We start from the raw sequence: 23593 nt of genomic DNA on the forward strand, positions 1-23593 counted from the left end.
ATGTTGACATGCCTACGTGCAGGGCAAGGCAGAAGTTTCTAAGCTACAGGTCACAGCAGCAAGGGAAATAGAACCAGCGTGGAGACAGACATGCTAAGTGTTTTTCCCGTTATGTGTGTGAGTGAACATAAAAGTTTTAAATTCAGTGGGGCAAATCCCCAGGAGTAGGACTTCTGGGTCACGTGGTACTTATATGTTTAACTCCCCAGGAAATCACCAAACTGTCTCGGAAAGTGACTGGACACGTTCCTATCAGCCATGAATGAGAATTTGTTTCTCTGCACCCTTGCCAGCATTCGGTATTGTGAGTTTTAACATTTTTATTCATTTGTTTTTATTTTAATCATTCTAATTGGTGAATAGTGATTGGTATCTCATTGAGTTTGAATTTTCATTTCCTTAGTGACTAATGCTGTTGAGTATCTTTTCATAAGCTTATCTGCCATTGATACATCTTCTTCGGTGAAGTAGCTGATCAGATCTTTTGTCTGGTTTTTATTGGGGTGTTTGTTTTTTTATCGTTGACTTTTAAATATTCTTTATATATTTTGGGTAGAAGACCTTTATCAGATACGGATTTATGAACATTTCTATCCGGCCCATAGCTTGTATTTTCACGGTCTTGACAGTGTTTTTCACAAAAGATAAGTGTTTGCTTTGATAAAGTACAACTTACCAACTTTATATTTTTTAATGGATCATGCTTTTGGTGTCATATCTAAAAACACATCACCAAACCCGAGGTCAAGTAGGCTTTCTTCAAGAAGTATGATCGAGTTAACATTTTACAGTTAGGCATATGATCTGCTTTGAGGTAGTTTTGGATAAGGTGTGAAGTGTGGGTCAAGGTTGATTTACTCACTTACATAGGGTTGTCCTGTATTTCCAGCAACATTTTTTACTCTATCTTTTCCTCCATCAAGTCAGTGTTGTCACCTTGCCCCAAATCAGTTGGCTATGTTTTTGTGGATCTGTTGTGAACTCCATCCTGGTCTGCTGGTTTATGCCCATACATTAGATGCTATCACGTTTGCCATACCATGAATTTGGGCAATTTCTCGTCGGAATTCTCTTGGCTATTCTAGTTCCTTTGTCTTTGAACATACATTTTGGAATCAACTGGTTAATACCTATAGAAAACCTCGTTGAGATTTCGATGTAGATTATAGATCCAGTTGGAGAGAGCTGACATCCTAGCAACAATGGGCCGTGTTCCATGAACAGTCCATCTTTCCATTTATACATCCCTCCCTTGGTTTCTTTCATTGGCATGTTCATAGTAGAGACACCTGCACATAGTCTGTTACATTTACACCTAGGTACTTCGGTTTGGTGTTAAGGAGTATTGGTTTTTTAAAAGTTCAAATTCTAATGATTTGTGGCTCAAGAGCTCAGCTGAGCTGAGAGAGCTGAGCTGCCAGATGTCAGAGCAGCTGATTAAGAAAACAAGCCACGTGGTAAGGACAGTGTTAAGCCTTCCACCCTCTGGTTCAGTAGTGTGAGCAGGAGACCAAACCGGAGAGCACGGTGGCTCTCTCAGTCTGTTTGCACCCATGGAATGGCGCCGGCTGGGGTCAGATGGACTAGGGCAGACGTGGGGTGATCTCACTGCTGAAGGGGCCCCGAAGAGAGGGGTCCGTGGTTTTATGGACCTGGGGGCTTGGTGGGGAGCAGGGGAGGGCTGGGAGAGGAAAGCAGTGACCACTGAGTCAGAACAGTGTCTTCAAGATTCCTCCTGACCCCTCAGTAAGGAGGGGCACCTGAGGAAGAGACCCCCAGATTGGGGCGCCTGGTTGGAAGGTAGATACACATAGGAGCACAGCTGGCCAGGGGGCCTGAGTCCTTGAAGCAACTCCCCTTAGAGCCCATGATGCGTGGACTGCGCCTCAAGTCTGGTGCAGGGAGACCACCTCCCCTGTGCGGTGTGCTGGATAGAGCCTTTGCAACTGCCTGTGGCTTGCTGAGAGATTATACACAGGGGTTCGGCCAGGCACCGGACTCTTCCACTGGCACATAGGAGTACAGGTTGGCTTTCGTGCTTTGTATGGTATCTCGTGAAATTCTTTAACTCGTGTATTAGTTCTGGGAGCCTTTTTGAAGATTTGGGGTCTTTTTCCTGCATAGATAATTGTGTCGTCCGCAATTAAGAACAATTTTATCTCATCCTTTCCAGTCTGTAGGTCCTTTCTTTCTTTCTCTTGTCCTGTTGTGCAGAACTTCCAGTGTGATGTTAAGTAGGAGAGGTAATCATGGACATACTTCCCGTGTTCCCAAACTCAGGGGAAGAATTCACGGCCTCATCGTCAGCGTGGCGTTAGCTGTGGGGTCATCGAAGACTCATGCCCTTTATCAGATTAAGGGGCTCACTTCTGTTGCTTCTTTGCTGAGGATTTAGATCACGAATGGATGCTGAGTTTTGTTAAAAGCTTTTTCTGCACCTGTTGAGATAATCACACGGTTTTTATTTTTTTGTTCTATTTATACGGGGAATTACGTAGATGAGTTGTCAGATGCTGAACTGGCCTTGTGTTTCTGGAATGAACCCGAGCTAGTTGCGTTGTGTTGGCCTCATTACATGTCACTGGGTTCTATTTACTAACTTTTCTACTTTTTTCCATCTGTGTTTCTGTTTTCCTCTTTTTCTGTATCCTCTTACGTTAAGTGAGCATTTTTTATGAGTCTGTTGAGTAATTTCCCTGGAGCTTAAAATATGCATTTCAGGGTTCGTCCCATTCTTGAGGACATTTGTGCCCATTTCAGTGGCGTATAAGACCCTTACAACAGTGGATTGCCAGCCCCCCGCCTATTCCTGTGCGACGTTTGGCGTATCCTCTTTCTTTACGTATCCTATAAACATCCGAGGCATTGCCACTGTTTTTTTTTCTTTAAACCGGGGATTAACTAAATTTTTCGTTAGACCAGGTAATAACTATGGTGGGTGTTACAGGCTCTGTGTTGTCTGTGCAGCTAGTCAGCTGAAATCGGGCGTAGCTGATGTGGGAATGCACACGTTTCACTGTTTTCTGGTGAAACTTCACTCACACAAGCAGGTGGTGGGTAAGGTTTGACCAACAGGGTGTCATTCTCCAGCCCTGCTTTAGACGGCTACCTTTCTGAGAAAGTGAAAAATGAATTGAAACGCACCATTATAGTATTGTTTCCAGTGTCTTTTCACTCCCTTGTGCAGATTCAAGTGTTAGGGTCATCCAATCCTTCTAACCGGAGAATGTCCCTTAGCATTTTTTTTCCCTGTTGAATACGCTACTGACGAATCAAATTCCCAGCTTCTGTTTTTTCCTAAGAAAGTCTTTATTTCTCCTTCATTTTTGAATTCTATTTTCTCTGGAATTCAGAGTCCACAGTTTTTCTTCTTTCAGCAGTTTAGAGGTGTGACTTCATTGTCTCCTGGTTCCCTTGGCTTCTGGGTCCTTGTCTTTGTGACGGGCCCCTGTCCTCTGCCTCCCACCTTTGCCATTCTTTGTTGTTGTTTTCAACAGTTTCACACGACACCCTAGGTGGATTGTTTGTTCTGATCCTACTCGGTATTCTTGGAGCTGACTGGATCTGTGGTTTGGTGCCTGCCATTAATTTTGGAGCATTCATGAGCAATCTTCCTTCAAACATTTCTTCTGCTTGTTCTCTCTTCTTCTCCTTTGCTGTTGCAATTGTGCGTGTTCTGAACGTTTGCCACGGACCCGCAGCGCTTGGATATGCTGCTCTGGGTTTTTCTTCCTTCTCTACACTTGTTCTCTTTGCATTTCAACTTTGGTAATTTCTGTTGACCTGCCTTCCAGTTCACTGACTCTTTTACACCTGCATCAAATCTGCTGATGAGGCTTCAAGACACTTCTTCATCCCATTACAGTGGGGTTTTAAAATTTCTAGCATTTCCGTGTGGTTTTTTCCTTAAACTTCCATCTCTCTGCTGGAATTCCCATCTGATCTTTTATGTGACCCACTTTTTCTGTTAAAGTCTTTAACATACTAATTATAGTTATTTTAAATCCCTGGCAGATAGTTCAACAACTGTCTCGTAGCTCAGTCTGGTTCCAAGGATTGTCCTCCATTGGGAATGTGTTGGTGTTCCTGGCTTTTTTGTTTGTTTGTTTTTAATGCCTTGTCATGTTTTCTTGGGAGCTGTGCATGTTGTGTAGATGAGCAGAGTGAGAGAAATAGTATCCATGCCTGGGGGTGGGTGTGTCCGTCTTCTTCCTGAATCTGCAGTGTGAGGTTTGCAGCCCCTGGGTGGGAGTTGGGGGTGTGTGGGGTTTATCACTGCAGTAGCTCGCTCCATGGGAGCAGGCTTTAACACCTGCAGAGATCCCTTGGGGGGAGGTGGGGCGTGGGGGGAGCAGGGTGAGTCTGTGTTTTCAGTCTTCCCTCAACACGGTACCCCCCGCCCCGGGAGGGTGTCTTTCAGGCGCCTTCCCCTCCCCGTCCCTCTCCCAGCAGGACTCTCTTGGGATTTTTCTGCCTTTTGTTAGCCGAGCTCCTTAGCCCCTTAGCCTGCCGCTGGTGGTGGGTGGGGGGTGTGGTTTCTGTCCTTCTGATGGAGGCTCATTCCTAGGCTTGCACCCTTCCCCTGGGTCTTGGGGGTGTGGCTCTCTCAGTTCCCTGCCTCCCCTCTATAACAGTTGTGGACTCAGAGCTTAAATTTAAAACCCAGGAGTAGGCCAGGGTTTTGTTTTGTTCTGTTCTGTTTTCCCGCCTCTCCCCCCTCAGTCCCCTGCTCCGTGGTCACCAGTGCCCCCACCAGTGGACCACAGTTTGTCCTCCGGTGGAGATGGGGGGGCCACGGTTTGTCCTATGGCGGAGATGGGGGGCCACGGTTTGTCCTATGGCGGAGATGAGGGTGGGTATGGGGGGGTCTCATGACCTTGCTCCGCACTGGTTGCTGTTTCTCCCCCCAGGTCTTCACCACAAGGCCCGGGTCTTGGGCTCTTTCTGCTCTTTTCCACGAGCATTTGGTAGGTTGGTAGAGAGGGGGCCTGCAAGGTCATGCAGGCTCCCCGAATTTCTGCAGCCCCAGGGGCTCACGCTGGGCCTCCGCCAACCCTCAGCCATTACCAGTTGTGTCGTCTTGTCTCTATTTTAGGTGACCCGCGTCTGCGTCTCCCTGCAGCACTGTGTTGCAGAGGCTGAGCCCGCTGTTGGCTCTGCGACCTCAGCTCTCTGACAGGTCCGGGCCAAGTCGTGGATTTGGAGTCAGGCTGCTTCTTTCTCCCTGTAAGGATGGGAGCAACATTCCTTCCAAGGCAGCCCGTGCTGGGGTGGAAGCGGGAAGCCTGCAGGACCCAAGGGGGCCCAGCGCACACGGGAGCGGGGATGTCTGCATCCCAGGGCTGTCGGCCTTGGCTGCGTGCTGGTCTCACCCAGGACACGAGGCTCAGCCTCGGGTTGCACAGAGCTTTCCCCGCGGCTCCAAGCACAGCCAAGGCGGCAACCAGCTGTCTGGTCCTTTGGGAACCTGTTGCTTGTGGTCAGCCCGCTGTCTCCACGCTGGTGAGTGCGTCTTCCTCCGTAAGAGCCTGTTCTGAACTGATGACGGTAGCTGTTCCTTTCATCTATCCAGTAAAGTAGAAACACCAACGGCCTCTTTATTCCTTTTCCTAACAATGTGTGCCAAAAATGACTCCAACAAGGGGCACCTGGGGGGCTTAGGCGGTTAAGCATCTGACTCTCGGTTTCGGCTCAGGTCATGATGTCACGGTTTCATGAGTTTCAAGCCCCACATTGGGCTCTGTGCTGATGGTGCAGAGCCTGCTTGGGATCCCCTCTCTCTCCCTGTCTCTCTGAACCTTCCCTGCTCACGCTGTCTCTGTCTCTCTCTAAATAAATAAATAAAATTTTAAAAAATGAAATAAAATGGCTCCAACAAGACAAAAAAACCAGTTTTGAGTTCTCTCTTTGGCTGATGATGCTTTTTGAAGCTTGCCAGAGGGATTGCTAATTGGTATCTGGTGTTACTGTTTTCTGGAGACAGAAGTAAAAGTCAATCTCATATAGTCTAATCAATTTGGTGAAAAAAACCCCAGATATATATGGTTTTTTTTTTTTTCTGATTTCCCAATCCAATTACCCATGACAATTATTTTTCTTTCCATGAAGTTGCTATTTGGCATTGAACTCTGTCACTATCAAAAAAGCATTGTGTTTGGCATTTGGTTTCCTTATGCCCATCTTAAGAGCCAGCTGCTTTAATTTCATCATTGCTCCCTAGACATAGGTTCCTTGAAACAGCTTCAACGAGCTCTCGCCTCTGAAGGAAATGGATGGATTCCATGAAACATAGTCACGTTTCAGGCAATACTGTCCTAACATCTACTGTCTCCTTCTGCTCCAGCTGGCACTCTGTTTGAGGTGTTTGGACATTCCAAAGGCGGATTAGCCGTTGTTCCTGGGCTTCCCTGGTTTTGCTCCTCTGTGCACATCTGACCAGGAACAAGGCCATCTTGCCTGACCCCGGACTGTCTTCGTGGTCTTGCACATTCTGATGGCGTATGTGACACCTCACGTATGAGCTTCTGAAACTTGTGCGTGCATCCGATTCCCCGGGGGTCTCTTAGATTGCAGAAGGAACAGGGGGCTGGGGGTGGCCGGGGTCACGCATCGTTTACTAGCTCCCAGGTGGCACCCGGGCTGCCGGTCCCTGGACCACACTTCGAATGTCCATGTGCTAAAGGAGCGAAGTAAAAGGTGCAAAACCCCATTTTACCAATTTCTGGAACTTCTTATCCTCCTAATTTTCCAAAAGTCCTGGCCCAGGTTTTAAAGGTTCAAATTACTAGAATATTCTTCCTGACCTTATCTTAGAGATCTCTCTGCACAGCATGAGGGCAGGAGCCCAGCCTCCGGGCCCAGAGCTGAGTGGGCATGCCCGGTAAGGCCCTGTGTTACGTGGAGGGCAAGGAGGCAGCTGGCACTCACCCCTCCTTTCTCCTTCCTTCCGCTTTTCTCCCGGCTAAGCCCCTACTGCACCCCCCGCCCCCAAGCTGCAAAGCCCAGGCTCACTCACAGGAGCCAGGACGATACCTGAGACCTTGCTGGAATGGCCTGACATTGGTGCGAGGTCATGCAGTACTGTCTGCAGATCCCTGACGGGGAGCGTCCCCAGTGCCACCTTGTGTGTTCTCAGCTGACTCCTCTTTCTGGGCCCCGTGTGGGGCTCTCTGGGTGCATCTTTTGGGAGGACCGGGCAGTGCTCCTGGATGCATCTGGATCTCACACAGAACTTAATGACCATTCACACACTAACAGTGATGCCCAGCGGGACCCTACCTCTCTGTCTCCCCGTGGCTGTCATGACGATCCCTCACATCCGAGAAAACCGTATCGTGTGCTTCATTAACTCCCTTCACCCTCCACATACAGAGGCTCTGGATATTCACTGAAATGAGAAATCAGATCATATTATTCTTATCTCCTGTTTGATAGAACAGTCCAGAGAAAACTGACGTACACCTACTGACCTGGAGTGTTTTCTTCAATTTTTTTTCCAAAGCGATTTGTCATTTACTGGGTTTTGACAACTATGAGCATGAAGTCATCATCTGAAAACATTGTGACCCCCTAAGACAGTACTGTGGAAGGAACACCGTGTGCACATCCAGGCCAACTACCCTCTTCTTTGTTCAGCTGCACCCCCTGACTGTAGGAGAGTGGACGCACAATGCCGGGAGGATGGTGTTCATGGGCGACTCCAACGTGACCCTTTCTACTGGGAATTAGGATCACATGGGCCCCACAGATGCTAGTCACATGTGCCCGAAGAGCTATGACAAGTGTCTAAGTGAGGTTGCTCAGGACTTACTGGAGGGAGGGAATGAGCAAATGGGCTGGGGAAAGTTTGGAAGTTTTGAACAAGGCCAAGGCAGCTCAAGAATTCCATCCCTTTCGGGAGAGAAGTCTGTTTATTAGGAATGGGCATTACATTCTAATCAGGGAGATTAATTTGAGAGAGACAGAGACAGCACGAGTGGAAGGGGGCAGAGAGAGAGAGAGGGAGAGAGAGAATACCAAGCAGGTTCCACGGTGTCAGCACAGAGCCTGACACGGGGCTCAAACCCACCAAGCCATGAGATCGTGACCTGACCAAAAATCAAGAGTCAGAAGCTTAGCTGACTGAGCCACCCAGGCGCCCTGGCAAAGGATGTCTTGAGATGATTATGGTTCTCTGTGCTGTGTGCTACCAGCAGGCATCTGTGCACGGACCCGTCTGTGCACAGGACTAACCCTCTGTGGCCATGGTGTCTCATGCCCCCCGCCCCATGCTGTAATTCCAGCCAGTGATATTTCATTTATGGCTGTCCTGTCTATGTCCACAGTGCGGTTGGCCCACGGTTCTCTTTTGTTGTTATATTTTTATGAGACTTCACTGCAGGATAACGATTGACTAATGGTGTAGCCAGGCAGCTTTCCATCCACATATGCAGGATCTAAAAATCTCCTTTTTCTCATTCCCGCAGAACACACAGGCCCTTTTGCCTTTGTGAGCAGCAGGGCCAATTTGCTATTTCTTTCTTGGCATTTATACATTTCTTCCGGCTACTTCCTCCATGCGCCTGTGTGGTGGGCTTATTTGGCTTTGATAGGGTGGCCCCAGTGGATAGGAACTCCGCTACGTTTTTCGTTACAGCCTTGTTATTATCATTATTAGACTTAGCTATTGTAGCACATGGGTCATGTACTGAGTATGCATGGCTTTAAATAATGTGACGTTTTCCTGGGGCTAGTTTACATTAAATGCTAAGGAAGAATCTGATAATGACAAAGCAGACAGATGGGCTTTCTGAAATCAATCCCATAAGAACTCAGTTCAGAGGCCCTCGCTCTTGGAGATACGGTGTGAGGACGTGATCCCTGGAGCTGTAGGGTTTGGGAAGAACTCACCTGTTAGCAGCTGCCCTGGCTTTTCCTCCCACTGACCTTACATAAAGATGGTGCCTTCCAGTTGAGGTTGCCAGAAATCATCTCTCTGGGCTGCCCACCTGAGAGTGAGGCAGTCCATGGCTGCAACCCCCCCAGTCACACAGGGTGGCGCTCATTAGGAGAGGGGGGTGGCTCAGCGAGACTGCGTTTATGGAGCACCTGGTGTTGGAGAGGCGAGCAGATGCTGGGGAACAGCCAGCAAAGGACACCGTGTGCCCAGACACTGCCACGGCTCTGCCTGTGCCTGACCCACCTCTCTGCCACCCACTTCTGTGTGTGGACTACTTGGGGCTCTGCTGGGTCCAGGACGAAGTGGGGTCTGGCTTCCAGTTCACACATCCTATGGTGTGTGCATACTCAGTGAAAGCTTCATAACTCCCAGGTAGCTCACAATCCTTAACTGTCTGCTCCTTGAAGGCCTACCCGGGACCCTGTAGGAGACACCCAACCACATCCTGCTCTTACAATATCATTATTCACAGATGATGAAAGAAAAAAACAGATACATTGGCCTTTGTCAAAATTAAAAATTTTGTGCATCAAAGGACTCACTTTCACAGAGTGAAAAGGCAACCCACAGAATGGGAGAAAAGATCTGCAAATCATATATCTGATGAGGGGTTGATATTCAGCGTATGTGAAGAATTCCTATAATGCAGTAACAAAGAAAACCAACTCGGTTAAAAAATGGGCTAAGGACTTGCATAGACATTTCTCTAGAGGAGACACGCACGTGGCCAGTAAGCACGCAAAAAACATGCTCGGTATCACTTGTTATTAGGGAAATGCGAATTGAAATCACATGGGTACTGTGTCCCACCCGTGAAGGTGGCCGCTCTCAAAAACCCGAAGACAAGTGTTAGTGAGGGTTGTGTGCTGCTGTGAGAATCCAAAAAGGTAGCGTCGCTGTGGAAAACAGTAGGACAGATCCTCAGGAAAGTTAGCACAGACTTACCGTATGGTCCTGCAGTTTCACCACCGGCTGTTTACTGAAAATAGTGTAGTAGCAATCCCAGGTATTGAAACGCCCATGATCTCAGCAGCCAGAAGGTAGAAACAACCCAGACATCCATCAGCAGACGAATGAACCAGCAGGAGTGGGATGTTGTGTGTGCAGAGGGACGTTGTTCAGCCTTAAAAGGCAGGAGATCCTGACACCTGCTATAAGATGGATGAAACTTGAAGACGTAGGTGTGCTGAGCAAAATGAGCCAGACACAAAAGGCCAAAGACTGAGTCTGTGTATGTGAAGTAGTTAGAAATTCCCAGAGACAGAAAGCAGAACAGAGGTCACTGGGGTGGGGGAGGGGAGAGAGGCGTTACTGTTTTATGGGGATAGAGCTTCGGTTTGGGGAGATGAGAAAGTTCTGGACACAGACGGTGGGGGTGGCCACACAGCTCTGGGAATGTGTGGAATGCCACCGAGTTGTGCATTTGGGGTGACGGCACGCCTCGGGTTAGGTGTATTTTACTACAATAGAGAGTATCACGTCTGGGAACTGGTGCTGATATTGGGAGCACTGGCTCAAGATGTGACATCTGTATCTTTTTTTTTAAATTATTTTAAATGTTTATTTTTGAGAGAGATGGAGTGTGAGCAGGGGAGGGGAAGAGAGAGAAGGAGACACAGAATCCGAAGCAGGCTCCAGGCTCTGAGCCGTCAGCACAGAGCCCGATGCAGGGCTCGAAGTCATGGACCGTGAGATCACGACCTGAGCCGAAGTCGGACGCTCAACCGACTGAGCCACCCAGGCGCCCCTGTGACATCTGTATCTTGCCAACACAGGGCTCTCTGTTGGGAGAGTGTGATTCATCTTGTTAGAAAAAAAAAAAAAGGAAAACACAGGGTAAAGAAGATTCTCATGTTATTTTGCTCAGATTTTGTTCTAAGATATTCTAAGGGTTGTCTCAGACCTAGGTTATTGCTTCGGACATGGGAAATCCGGAACGCCGTGATAGGATCTCAGGTTGGGAGGACTCTTACGAGGTCACCATCTTGCCCCCGTCTGCAGCTGTCGTATCATTTAAATTATCCCGGGTGGGCAGTGGCCTGTTCTTCTTATGAAAAAGATCTCTCCATGTTCCATTTCAATTTCAAGCATTTCACTGGCACGAGAATGTTCTCTGTGGATACCCTCAGGCACTCTGTTCAGGAGAGCATCTGTGGAGTGCACACCGTGACAGTGCCTGGTCTCAGCATGACGGGGCCACCCGGATTTCCTGACGAGATCGCAGGGGAGTCCCCCAAACCAGCTTCCAGTCAGGGGTGTGGACAGAAGGTGAAGGCCACAGACTGCCTCTCTGCTGCCTCCTCCCCCACATGTGGCCCCGTGTCCTCCCTCACCTCACCCAGGCTCCAGGCACCGTTGCCGTTCTGTGTTCTTTCGAGCCCTCCTGAGTCCTGGACATTTTCCCCCTGCCTCTTGTGCTGGCTACCTTGTCGGTGAACCTGTGTTCTACAAAGGCTTTGTGGAACGCACAAAGGGAATAAACGCCGATGGTACACAGCTATTAAAATGGAATTATGTACTGTTTTCTTCCACTGCCCCAAACCCCTTCCAGAATTTGCCAAATCGTTCGATTTCATCTTCTATTCTGGAAGTCCCTAATCGCAGATGTTGATACTATGGCACGGTCACTTTTTGGTTAGGATGTACAGTGAACACAAGTCTAGACCTTAGGGAAGTCAAGTTGCTGGCGACTTGTCATCTGTCACTTGTAGGGTCACATTATTCTGTTATCTAGTCACTGGTGAGATAGAGAGGAGAATGGGTTGTTTGGGGAACACAGCAGTTTATCATCTTGGTTTGTGGTTGCTCCGTGCAGAGCTATTCCCTCTGACCCGTCGATCAGCTGGTTTAGAGGGTCCCACATGCACACCTTTGAGGCAGAGAGCGGAGGCGCTGTCCTATACATGAGGAACCTTGGGCTTATGAGACCATCCCCCAGATAAGCAGCCTCAAACCCGCGTCTTTAACATCCCATTATTATAGAGACAAGATGAGCAAAATCTCCTGTCTAAAATATGGTCAAGGGTACAGTATGGCATTCTATGGCGTGACGTGAGGCCCGGCCACCTGGGGAGGCCAGTGCTGCCTCCCCAGGCTTCTGAGCATGGCGTGCTTCTGGTTCTCCATTCCTCGTCCTGGCTGATCTGCCGGCTCTGGTGCCTGCCTGGAAGGAAACCCGGAGGGGTGGGTATTGATGTACAGATGAAGTCAAATGCCATTATAATATGCAGCCTATAGTCGAACTGTTTAATCTGCCTTTGTTATCTGTCACATTGCTCGATGACAGAAAGCAATTGCATTACCGATCTATAAAGCTGGAGTTACTCCCTGGGTGATAATTGACCAGACTGGTATTTCTATTCATGGATTTTTAAAAAGAAGGTAAAAGTGGGTTGTGTCCAAGTACAGCATTTGATTGTGTTAATAAATGTGATAATCAGGTTTGGATGTACAACCAAATGCCTCCCACGAGCAGTGCGGTCGCCCAGCCTGCTGGGTCCCTGTAACCATATAGAACCAGAGGCCATTGTCCCAAAATTGCTACATTTGTGGTACAGGATTGCTTCAACTGTGCCCACTGGAGTTATTTGTTCTAAAAACAAAGTTTTAAACGAAGAGTCCTATAAGAAAACAACATTCTGCTTCTTTTACCCCTTCCTTCCCTTCTTAAGAGAGTGTTCAGAATTTGGACGCCACGAGGCAGGAATCCCTCAAACCACAAAGAAGAGGCTCTCCAGTCTGGACTCCCGTGGTCCACCAGTCCAGGGCCAGCCTGCCCAGTTCTCAGCGGGGCAGCCGTGGAGGCCCGGCCCCCGGGAGGGTGAGCCCTGCTATCGAGCTCCGACCGGCTCCAGGGATGTTTGCTTGGCTCGTGGTACCCCTACCTTCTTCTCCGGGGCTCAGACGCACTGAAGGGCTGGGGACCGGCCTCGGGTGGAAGGACACCAGGCTCAGAGACAGGTGGGCCCAGGGTTAGATCCACCTCTGCCCCTCCTGAAGGCTCGCTCTCAGCCAAGCCCCCCATTCTGTCTTGGTCACGTCTCCTGATGTCTCCATCTGTGGAAAGCAGCTAGCGTTTCCTGCCGTGGGGGTTTGCTGTGAGGCCACAGGGCAGCCCCGCAGAGCAGCCCCCCTCCAAATAGCCATAACGAGACCAAGACCGGTTATTCATATTTACAGTGTTGATTGCAACTGTCTTCCTTGGGTTTTGAATCTTGGAAGTCCAATGATCAAAGCAGAATACAACAACAACAACAACAAAAAGAGGTGTATTATGTGGAAAGAGCAGGGCCAGGTCTTTGCCATTGACCTGGTGGGGTGGGCAAGTGACCCTGCGTGTGTGTGCCAAAGACCGGTCTTGAGTGTCGGGGAGCAGCTCCACACAGGGGCTGGTTTGCTCATTGGCGGGTGTCGTACCCCCGTCCTGGGGTGATGGTTGCTCGAGGACTTTGTCACGAAATGCAAGCATATGTGGAGATGCCCCTACAGCCCCATAACACCTTCAGTGTAACCGGTGGGATAAGAGTCCTCCTTTTAACGAAACACTCACCTTCTGGGAGCCTGTTGGCCACACCGCTCAGGGGCTCCTGGCCGCCCTGCACCTGACGCTGGCTCCCGAGGGAGGAGGCTGCACGGCTTCGCAGGAGGTTCAGGGAATGGAGGGATCAGTGGCAGTAATGACCACCCTGGCTGTTCACTCTGCCCTCTTGGGTGGCCTCAGAGCTGCAGCAACACCCATGTGACCTCTGGGTTGGCTAGAAACGCTGTGGTCACAGCTTGTTCCGATCTGTTTTCAGGATCGTCTGGGAGAGCCAATGGTAAATGGGTGGTACAAGACCTTGAAGCCTCCAGCTTGACGCTTTCCCATTAGGCAGGGAGTGCAGAACGCTGGCCTTTGCGGCAATCTATCTTCCATCTCTGTTTCTGTGACTCCCATCACCATGGTATCTCAGATCCTGGCAGGCACGCAGCTAAAAACAGAACCCGGGGGTGGGGGGAGTGTGCCCTTCCTGACTTCGGATCGTGTGGAGTTCTGTTCTTCAGGGAACAAACTGAGAGCACAGAGCTGGCTCCCTCCTCCCCCCAGGTGCCCCGACAAGGCACCGACCTTCAGGCCTTGGGGCGTAGGCTGGCGTCTGTAGTCTGTGTCTCAGCCTCCAAAGTGGGGGTGCAAGCCCACGTCACTCAGGGCCTGCTGGGATTTCGGTTGCTGGGATTCTCACTCATCCACATGTATCTGGAGGCCTGTGCTGGGCCAGGGGCATGCCCCGTCCTCCAGCTGAGTGCGGGGTCACGGGAAAGTGCTCTGGTAACAGGTGCAGTGGCAGAACCTCCGCAGAAATGCTCCGGGGTCTCCAGGGGGCTCCCGTGGGCTGTATGGAGAGCTCGGCACAGGCCAGGCTGGGACTTGGACCAGTTGGAGTGGCCTGGACCTACGTGGGAGCGTCAACCCAGGGGGGGCAGTAGAAGGTGACGCGGCAGGTACACTGAGTCAGGACGCTTCCACTCAGCCAGTGCTTCGTGAGCTAAGGCCCTACACGACACCTGAGGGGTGAGAGGTGGTGGGGTGGACCCCGGAGGTGCCCACCGATGCCCACAAGGGGGTGTGGACACGAGGCAAGGCAGTTTGCAGCCAGGAAGGTTTTACTGAGAAGTCATTGACCAAATGTTACCTAATGTTTCACGGTGGGAATTTTCTGTCGCGTGAGGGTGTTTTCAGCAAGAGGTCAGCACATAACATCGCAAGCAGAATGCCTCTTCCCGTGACATGGGCATGCATTTAAATTCGTGGCGTGTTCCTCTTGCGTGAGAAGGCCGCTCTCCAGGCACAGCGGCGTTTCTGAGCTGTTTCTCACCGGCACACGGGTTTGGTGGATCCTGCCGTGTGTGGCTGGTGGGTGGTAATTCTAGCTGCCCCCTGATGGTGCAGACCTAGTGTCCGTGTGTCCTCCTCCTTGAGCTGTGTGACTGGGGAGGACGGGAGTCAGAGATGAAGCATCTCTGGGGTGAACCGGCTGCTGGTAGAGGAACAGAATGTCCTTTCCGAGAGGAGAAAGGGCAGAAGGGGTCAAGGCCTCCCTGGGGCTGCGGCTGATCTGGCCTCTGCTCTCCAGGGCTCTGCTCTGAAGGCGGACTTCGAAATTATCCCCGCCTCTCCATCTGGCCCGTGAACATGGCTCGCCTGGAAATAGGGTCTGTGAGCGTGATCGCAGTGAGGTGAGGACACGGGACGGCCCTAACCCAACATGACTGGTGTCCTTCTGGAGGGAAACTGACACAGAGATGGACACACTCGGAAGGGAGGCCATGTGGCGGCCCAGGTGGGTCATCTGCCACAAGCTGCGGACCGCCAAGGCCAGCAGAAGCTGTTGTCCAGTGGCCTCGGAAGGAACCCGCCTCCCGACGCCTCCATCTGGAGCTTCTTGACTTGAGAAGGGAAGTTGCAGTTGTTAAAGCCAGGCTCACTGTTAGGGCAGGAAACTAACAGGCCGACCTTTCGATTCAGTGGCACAGACCAGACTGGCTCCTGGGCCACTTAGAAGAACGTCTCATGGATCCTTCACAAAGACGCCTCGGGAAGGTTTACTTTGAGGAGATTGCATGTTTAACGAGGCGCGCCCTGTGTTTGAACCTGCCGTCCAGGCTCTGGGAGGAGAGGCCGTCCGTAAGGATGACACCTTCATGGCCTGACCAGAGTGAAGCTCATGGCCGGGGCATCTGGGCCTGTTTGTAGAGATTGGGGTGCTGTCCTCTGAGGGAGCACGGGGCGGGTCCAAGGAGCCTCCGTCAGTGATAGTGCAGCTGTCTGCCTTTATTTCTTCTTTAAATTTCTGATCGTTCATCAGTTTAGATACATCCTGTGTGATAGCTTTTCATCAGATTTGGCTGTTTTTCTGCCTTTTATTCTGGCTGTGTTCAAGTGCTCGGCTATGATCACTTTCAGCGACATCGCTTGGAAAACGCTGATAATTAGATTTAAATCATAAAGTATGCTAATGCATGCAGATAGTAGCAGGATAAAGATTTCAAAGGCAACTTAATGTATTCTTCTCCTTGGCAGAAGCCAAGCAGAGCTGTTTGGATAGTAGGTTATCTGCTGCTGTAAGACCAGGTTACACGAGAGGAGCCCGAGAACCCTCGGGGGCTGTGCTCAGGGTCCTTCGGGCTGGACCGCTGTCACAGTTAACAACAATTATGCTTCGGTTCTTGAAAGCGCTTTCCGAACGTGTTCCATGCAGAGTGCACGTGCCCTCCTGTACGGCTCAATCTTTCCTTGCTGCGCATTTGTGGGGTGTCTGGTCTCTGGAAAACACCCATCAGGTGTCTGTGGGTGTCTTAGGGTCTCCAGCGTGGCCCTGCTCTTGGGGACATCAGACAATGGGCGTATAAATGCAGCTGTCAGGTTACATGGATCCCCTGCCCACCACGAGCTAGTAGGGAAGGGGAGGACATGTGACTCACAGAGCAGACAGTCTCCACACGGGAGGTGGGGGGTGGACATCAGCCCTGCAGGGCAACCAAATGGGGGCAAAACATGGTCTCAGCGGCTGCACTCGGGCTGAGATGACCCCGGAGATGTTCTGGCCTCAGCAATTGGGAAGAGGTGTGCGTCTGGAGACGGTTTCTGGATGGTGGGATTAGGAAGGAGGTGGGTGTGCTGTCCGCTGTGTGTGCAGCACTGAGAAGGGCCTAGAACCTTTGTGAGGAGGCAGGTGGATGGGCACCACTAGTGGAAGCCGGGGTTGCACATGCTCTGGGACGTCTCAGCATGACGTGCCATTGCACGAGAACGAGCCCGTAGGGTGGAGGTGAGGACTCGGCCGGCATCAGGAGCTAGGAACAGACACCCCAACCCCCGTGACCTGGCACTAGCTTGGGCAGAAAGACACCCGGCGGCTTGTGCAGGACTCTGCCGGGAGCTGGCCCCTCCGTCTTCCAGTGTGCTGTCCTCAGGGGGCGACACACGTGGGACCGCTCGGCTCCAAGGGAAGAGGGGAGGTGGGTCAGCTCTGCAGCCTGCAGCCGGCCGGGCCCTTCACAGAGGTGAACGTAAATGTCAACAGGGCCAGTCTAACACCGAAATGGAGAAGGATATTCGTGCAGTTTAAGCCTTGAGCCAGAGATTCAAACAGCTTACACACGCACAAAGCCTGCCCTGGCCACTCTGTCAAATCTCCTCGCCCGGCACGCCAGCCCCCTGCAGCAATTCCCCCCCCCCCCACCCCGCCCCGTGCCTGGGCTACACTCTACAGCTGTGGGTTCTGTACCCAACAGGGAACACACTTTTATTACTGCTTGTTCTCCAGCCCTACCCATTAAAGCACGGGGCCCATGAAGGACGCATGCTTTGCTTGGCGCTGACCAAGTCCAAGGGCTCAGAGGGGGCCTGCAGTACAGGCCCAACACATGTTGCTGAGTGCATGGATGGGCACAGAGGTTAGGTTCTCTTGTAGACGGACAGTGGGGCCGCCGGACAGACAGAGATGCCAAGGCCCATGGGATGCGCACAGAGGCGGGCTCCAATGCCGTGAAATGGTGTTTCAAAATCAAAGGAACAGATACTTCTTGTCTTGTTTCCTATTGATGCGGTAACGTTTCCCAGTGCCGAGCTCTGTTTTTGGAGAGCTGAGCACATTCGTGAGGGCCATGAGCAGGCTAGTAGGATCATTTGATGCCTGGACATCTAAATCAGCAAACAGGGCCTCAGAGCGTTGGACCAGCCCTGAGGCTTTCCCGTCCAGGGCCCTCTTGTTGGCTTATGTTCACATCGTCCGATTTCCTATCGAACCGAAGGAAGAAGTTCAGAAAGTCTCTTGCACTCATACACGGGCAGGGACATCAGTCATTATTTTCTTGCCTTAGGTAAAAAACCGGTAATACTGTTTTGATGTGCTCGTGTCATTTCTTCTTCACACAACTTCTTTTCTTCTTTTAATGAAAATGGTCTGATTTCACCGTGCCATGCAGCTAACAGACATGCGGTAGCCATCCCAGGGCGAGCGTCACGGCCCAGCCACTCCTCGGACGCCTGACGTTCCTGAGACGCCAGGTCGAGCAAGCGAGCCAGTGACGGGGCGTCAGACGTGTTCTGGAGTCCATACTGACGGCCTTGTGATCTGTTCAGCTCGTTCTTCCCTTCAGTTTGTCATATGTCTTCCCGTTCTGCCTCCCGATCAACCCGTAGTGCACAAAACCACGTTTTATCATGCTGTAAAATGGAAAAAGATTTCTTTTCAAGCGTCACTGCGATTGTTTTGAAATGCCATTCTGTCTCTCTGTTAAGATTTAATTATCTGTTGCAAATAGCATCTGTGAATCAATGTTGCCCAACTCATTTTGGAATAGAAATGATCAAATATTTGGTAGCCAGAAAGCCAAGTGGGGAGAGCTACACCAAACACACAGCTTTCTGCTATGGCTCATGTTAAACACAACAACATACAGAAATCAGAGAGGAAGAAAGGAGACAGACCAGCTGAGCCACACGGCGATCGTCGCTCTGGGTGGCCTCACGAACAATACCGCCTTGTGGGAGAGGCACACGCATGCACACGCATGCACACGGGCACACGCACGCACACACACATGCAGTCTGGCCCAGGGAACTTCGGCAGGTGCCTGGAAACCACCTTCTGTGTCACCTCCCACTGCAGAGACGGTGTCTCTCAAGATTTGCTCCCCCACAGTCAGCTTCTCCCCCCTTAGAGGAGATACTTGAATCCTCCCCAGGCCATTGGGCACACCTCCTCTGAAACGATATTGATGAGCGCCGGGCTATGCTGCCTAGCCTAGAAGTTTCTCAGCTCAAAGTCTGAGTATCTCCGGCGGTGTGGTGGGTGGAGTGCACATCCTGCTTCCTGCTTCCTGCGTCTCCGCTGCCTCCTGTGAGTGAGCGCTGCCTCATTAGGGGTAATGCCTCTTCTGTCGTGGGTATTCTCCTGGAGTGGTTCCATCTCCAAATATGTTTTTTTCCCATATCCACATGTCAATCAGCCCCTTGTCTAACACCAGAAAATGATAGTCGGGAGAATTGAAATTGCTAACAGTTTTAACACCAAAATTTAACTATTCAAGGTTCAGAATGACGGCAGAATAAATAGTGGCTTTCAGAATTGGGCCCCGTTACAGAGGCAAGTTTCCAAATTATTCTAATTTAATCTCCAAAGTTGCAGAAAACATTCAGACAAAGTCTGTTTATCTTGAGTGAGTCGAATCCCCAGGTTTCAGCCACAGGCCACGCTGGCCTAGCAAACTAAATACTCGGCTTTAATTTTTCCAAGCTCATGTTAGCTATGACATTGAACACTTCAGTTTTCCCTGGCCTTGTGCCCCTGGAGCGGGCCACCGGGTGGTCAGCATGCGTGGGGGCAAGATGGTCCGTGGAGGGCAGGCAGGGCCCTGGGCAGGGGGGCTGTCTGGGTTGTGGCATTTGGCAGATGCTGCCATTCCCTCTTGATGTCTCCCAGCTCCAGACATTCACCTTCACTGGGTCCATAGGTGGTTCTGAGAAGGCAGGGTTCAGACGCTTGTCTCGGCGTCTTGGAACACACCAGGGTCATTGTAGTCGCACAAACGGTTGAATTGGGATCCCTGTTGCCCACAGCCATTTACTCACAGCTGGTGTGTGGGGGCCCATTGGGGGTGACTGAACTTCACCCCAGCCCAAGGGGCTCTCCCAGGGGCTAACACAGACCCTAAGTCCCAGCCCTCCCCTGAGGGCTCCTAACAACCTTCCTGGTCCCTGACAGCCCCCTCTGAGGTTCACCACCATTGCCTGTGACTAAGGACCCAGCCCCACCTGACCGTGGGTCTCCCCCGCAGGTCACCTGACCATGGGCTGGCCCTGGGACACACACCAGCTGAGGCTGAGCCTGGGGGCTCGGTCTGCTACGCTTCAGTGCGTTAGACTGGAGATAGCCTGAAGCCTCCAGCACCCCTACGTCCACCCATGCTCGTTTCACACCCTCTCCCAGGTCGGTCAAGGTGGAGGAGGCTGTGAGGAAGGTGCTGTCAGCCTCACCCCCTGAATGTGGCCAGGAGCTCAGGACTGGATCTTTGGGTAAACTGCTATTTCGTAAGCTTCTTTCCGGAAAGCTGCCAGCCTCCCTTCTTGGATCGGTTGCACTGGACATGCGTGTGCGGTGGAGTTTCACTCTGCCATATGTAAGCCTTAAAAGGAGAAAGTAGAATGAATAAGTAGGGAGGGAGGAAAGGGAGAGCCACAGAGGGTGAGAGCTTGAAGATGATGGGACTGACAAGTACCATGTGAGCTGAGGCAAAAACGCGGAATTTCACCGCTATTATTCGGCAGAGCGGCCTCCCAGACTTGGGGGTAAACACACATCGGGTTCTGCCTTTGAGAAGGAGACAGGTTCCCCAAAGCCGTGTTGTTGGGGGACAGTGCTTCGTGGATTGTATGTTCCTTTGCTGGATGGTAAACACGGAGAGATGTCCTTTTACGCGTTTTCTGTGTCAGAAAGCGTCAGGGAATCCAGGAGGCCGGCCAGGCCCTGCTCCTTTCTGTAAGAAAGGAGCAGGGTAGTGGTGTGGGGGTGACCCACACGCAGGGAACTGTCCCCTGCCTGCCCTTCAAGGACTCACTTCCTGTCCCCGAGTGCCTCCTTCAGTGTGCGCTCACGTTCACGTGGCCTGCTCACCTCCTGTGAGAGTGCTCCTCTCGAGGGCCCTCCCCCAGTGGGAGAAGGGCTTGGACACACAGGCCACCTCACCAAAGACAAATCGGACAAAAATGGTGGCCACGTCTCTCTGACACCCACAGCTGATAAGTATCAACATCTGGAAAAGGGCACGATTTGTGTACAAATGAAACACAAATCACAGATTCATCACTTCCCTAATGAGGTTCTCTCTCAATCTTCTCTTTTCCTCAGAACACAGGCTGGCCCGCCTGACCCTGACCTTCTGTGATAATTAAGCTCTTTGTGATGGTCTGTCGCCCAGACACCCTCTGATTTTCCTTCCTTCGTTTCCAGGACCTGCCTCATTAGAACAGTGTGACTCGAGCCAAGCACAGGGTCTCCAGTGCGGTCCCACCCACCGCACACATCAACATGCCACCATAATCTCGAGTGTTTCTCTGTTACCGACCCCCAGGCCACTGGCTTCTGTCTCTGGACCACTGATAATGGCTCCAGCGCCAGGTTGTGACCGCTGCCTCCCACCCTGATCCTCGCTCATGGCTGCCAGGGGCCCCGTCATTATTTTGGCCACACACCCTTTCATGGTTTTTACCTTTAATCTCATTATCTGTCATTTTTCTGTCCCTAATGAATTCAGCATTCACCTTCGGGGACCGTGCCCTGCGGGTGACACTGCCTTCCCACCCCCATGTTGGGGCCTGTCTAGTGAATCCCATTAGCAGACGTCCTCACTGTGTGTCTTCCTCTCAGGACTGAACCGGCCCCGTCCGTTCTGTCACCTCCCACAGCAGTGACGCGTTTCCAGAGTCCGCTTTCCTTTCCAGCTGGACATTGTGAGTTCTCGGCATCCTGTGCGTCTGGTGCCCAGCGAATCACTCCTCGTGACGTTTTATGATGCTATGGTGGGCCTCCTCCGTGTAGCCTCTTTTACGTTCTTTCACTTCTTCCAACAAGCCAACAACAGCAGCAACAAAATGTATCAGCAAGATTGTGCATAATAAAGCACTACAAGAGGCATTTTTGAGCTTTTTCTCCACTGCCCGCCATTTCTTATTAGTGTGTAAAGAAGGTCTGTTTCCTTAAGATGACTATTCAGCTACAGCTAGAAATTTTAATGAGGAGATGCTGCAGAATTTGGCCCCAGTATGTTGTGTGTGTGTGTGTGTTTTCAGAGGACACTATCTTAAGGTGGTAAAATACCAAAAATCACTTCTATGTGCCAGGAAGCAAATGGACCCCTGATCTTCATTTTTTTTATGAAGCCCTAAATGTAAAATATATTCCATAATTACTTCTGAAAGCGACGCATTTCCATTTCCCTGGTCTTTCCCTGCAGGATCTGGAAATGGATGTTACCTTAGCCCCACGTAAGCATCGGACGTCGAACACACTCATTTCCCAATCACCCATGTTGACATGATTCTGATTTCTCGCCGCTGCTGCTCCTTTGGGAAACGTGTGCGTTACCGTCTGCTCCAGTCCCTTTTGTGAATGATGGGAGAAAATATTAATTGATTTTTTTAGGAATTAATTATCACTGCCAGGTTTCAGAGTCCCTATTGTCTCCCGGCGACCTCTGGCTCTATAAAGTCACACTGAATCTCATGATCTGTCGTGATACTTCATGGAGCCTTCCTTTCATCTCTGAGCACGGCTTTCTCACCTATTTTTTCTTGTAACTTTTAAACTTCATTATGAGATAAGATTTGCATTCTGCCGGGCCCTGGTACTTTGTATCTTACAGGAATTTCCCCTTCGGCATCCATCATTTTTGCCCTGCCTTCTCTGTAATAACAGCGCTTAGCATTTATATCATACACATCTTCGAAGCGCCCCACAAACTTATGGAGGTTTAATTGTCTTGCCCTCGTGGGCCCTGCTGGAGCGGCTACCAGAGGCCCAGACGCTGCCTCGGACGTCCGGGTAGGGTCCCCCTGGGCCCCTCCGCCTTCTCTCTGACCTTCCAGTTAATTCCACATTCAGGGGCCTCCCCATCAGGGGCTGAGGAGAGCCAAATCCTTCAGAGCAAGCCGCAGAACCTACTTACACATCTCACCCCATTAAAACTGTAATCGATTTCTAAAACCTACAGCGTAGCACTGTTAACGGGAAACATGCCACATTTAACATAGAAGGAGATAGAAAATGGGGGCCATCCACTTTAATATGTAGCTTGGTTACTGTCAGCAGTCAGGTCAGCGGGGAACGAGCTTCCTAGAAATGCCCAGCACCAGGGATCAGTGGGCAGATGTTGTCTGCACGGCATCCAACTGACGTGCAACTAACACCACTCTTCCCTGGAGCAGGGCTGTGGCCGGGCGCCTGTGATCGTCTTGGGATCGTGCCTGGAGATGTGCTGAGACTCACTCGGTAGCTTTTCCCATAAAAACAGCAAGGCACCATCTTGTCCGAAGCAGGGAATTAAGAACGGATTGTTCTTTGAGGTTCTTTCAGTTTATGCTTTCTCTAGAGAAGGCTCATTTCAAACAAACACCGCGTCTTCTCAGTGCGATCTTCTAGACGTTTCCCACCAGAAGACCATCTCACTGGCCCCAGGATCATTTCCCTTCATGTCTTGGTCCTCACCTCTGTTTCCAACTTTCATTTTTTAAGCCTTGAAAATAAGTATAAATGTATAACCAAACTGCAGAGAAAACAATTTCTAGTGGGTACTCGTACTAACACCTCTTGAGCTACATTAAAAAAACAGTGTATTTAGTAATCCATTAACTGAAAGTTGAAACCATTTGGGAGCATTTACTCATATGCAGAGTACGACAGTGTTGATAAACATATTGATAATTCTGAGGCATGGCGAGTTTTGAAGAGCCTTCTAGATTATTCAATAAATATTAAATTATGTTTAGATTAATTTTTTAGAAATAGTATCTTTAACAACTGGGAAATTAACAGTTCAGTTACAGTGCATGTGTAACAAGTTTATTAATGAAATTTCTAGGATGCCTGGCATACCACATATGTTCATGGCATATAT

General features: G+C 50.5%; 1 long non-coding RNA gene across 1 annotated transcript; it reads right to left on the bottom strand.

Annotated features, from left to right (window-relative positions):
- Positions 1-287: 287 nt before the first annotated feature.
- On the bottom strand, positions 288-13801 carry LOC122215270. Its single transcript, XR_006200311.1, has 3 exons — positions 13488-13801; positions 7279-7387; positions 288-2438 (listed from the first exon to the last, which is right to left on the bottom strand). It is a non-coding gene; the product is annotated as an uncharacterized LOC122215270 (long non-coding RNA).
- Between the last annotated feature and the right edge of the window lie 9792 nt (positions 13802-23593).

This window comes from Panthera leo, chromosome A1 (assembly GCF_018350215.1).
Source record: "Panthera leo isolate Ple1 chromosome A1, P.leo_Ple1_pat1.1, whole genome shotgun sequence".
Taxonomy (NCBI): domain Eukaryota; kingdom Metazoa; phylum Chordata; class Mammalia; order Carnivora; family Felidae; genus Panthera; species Panthera leo.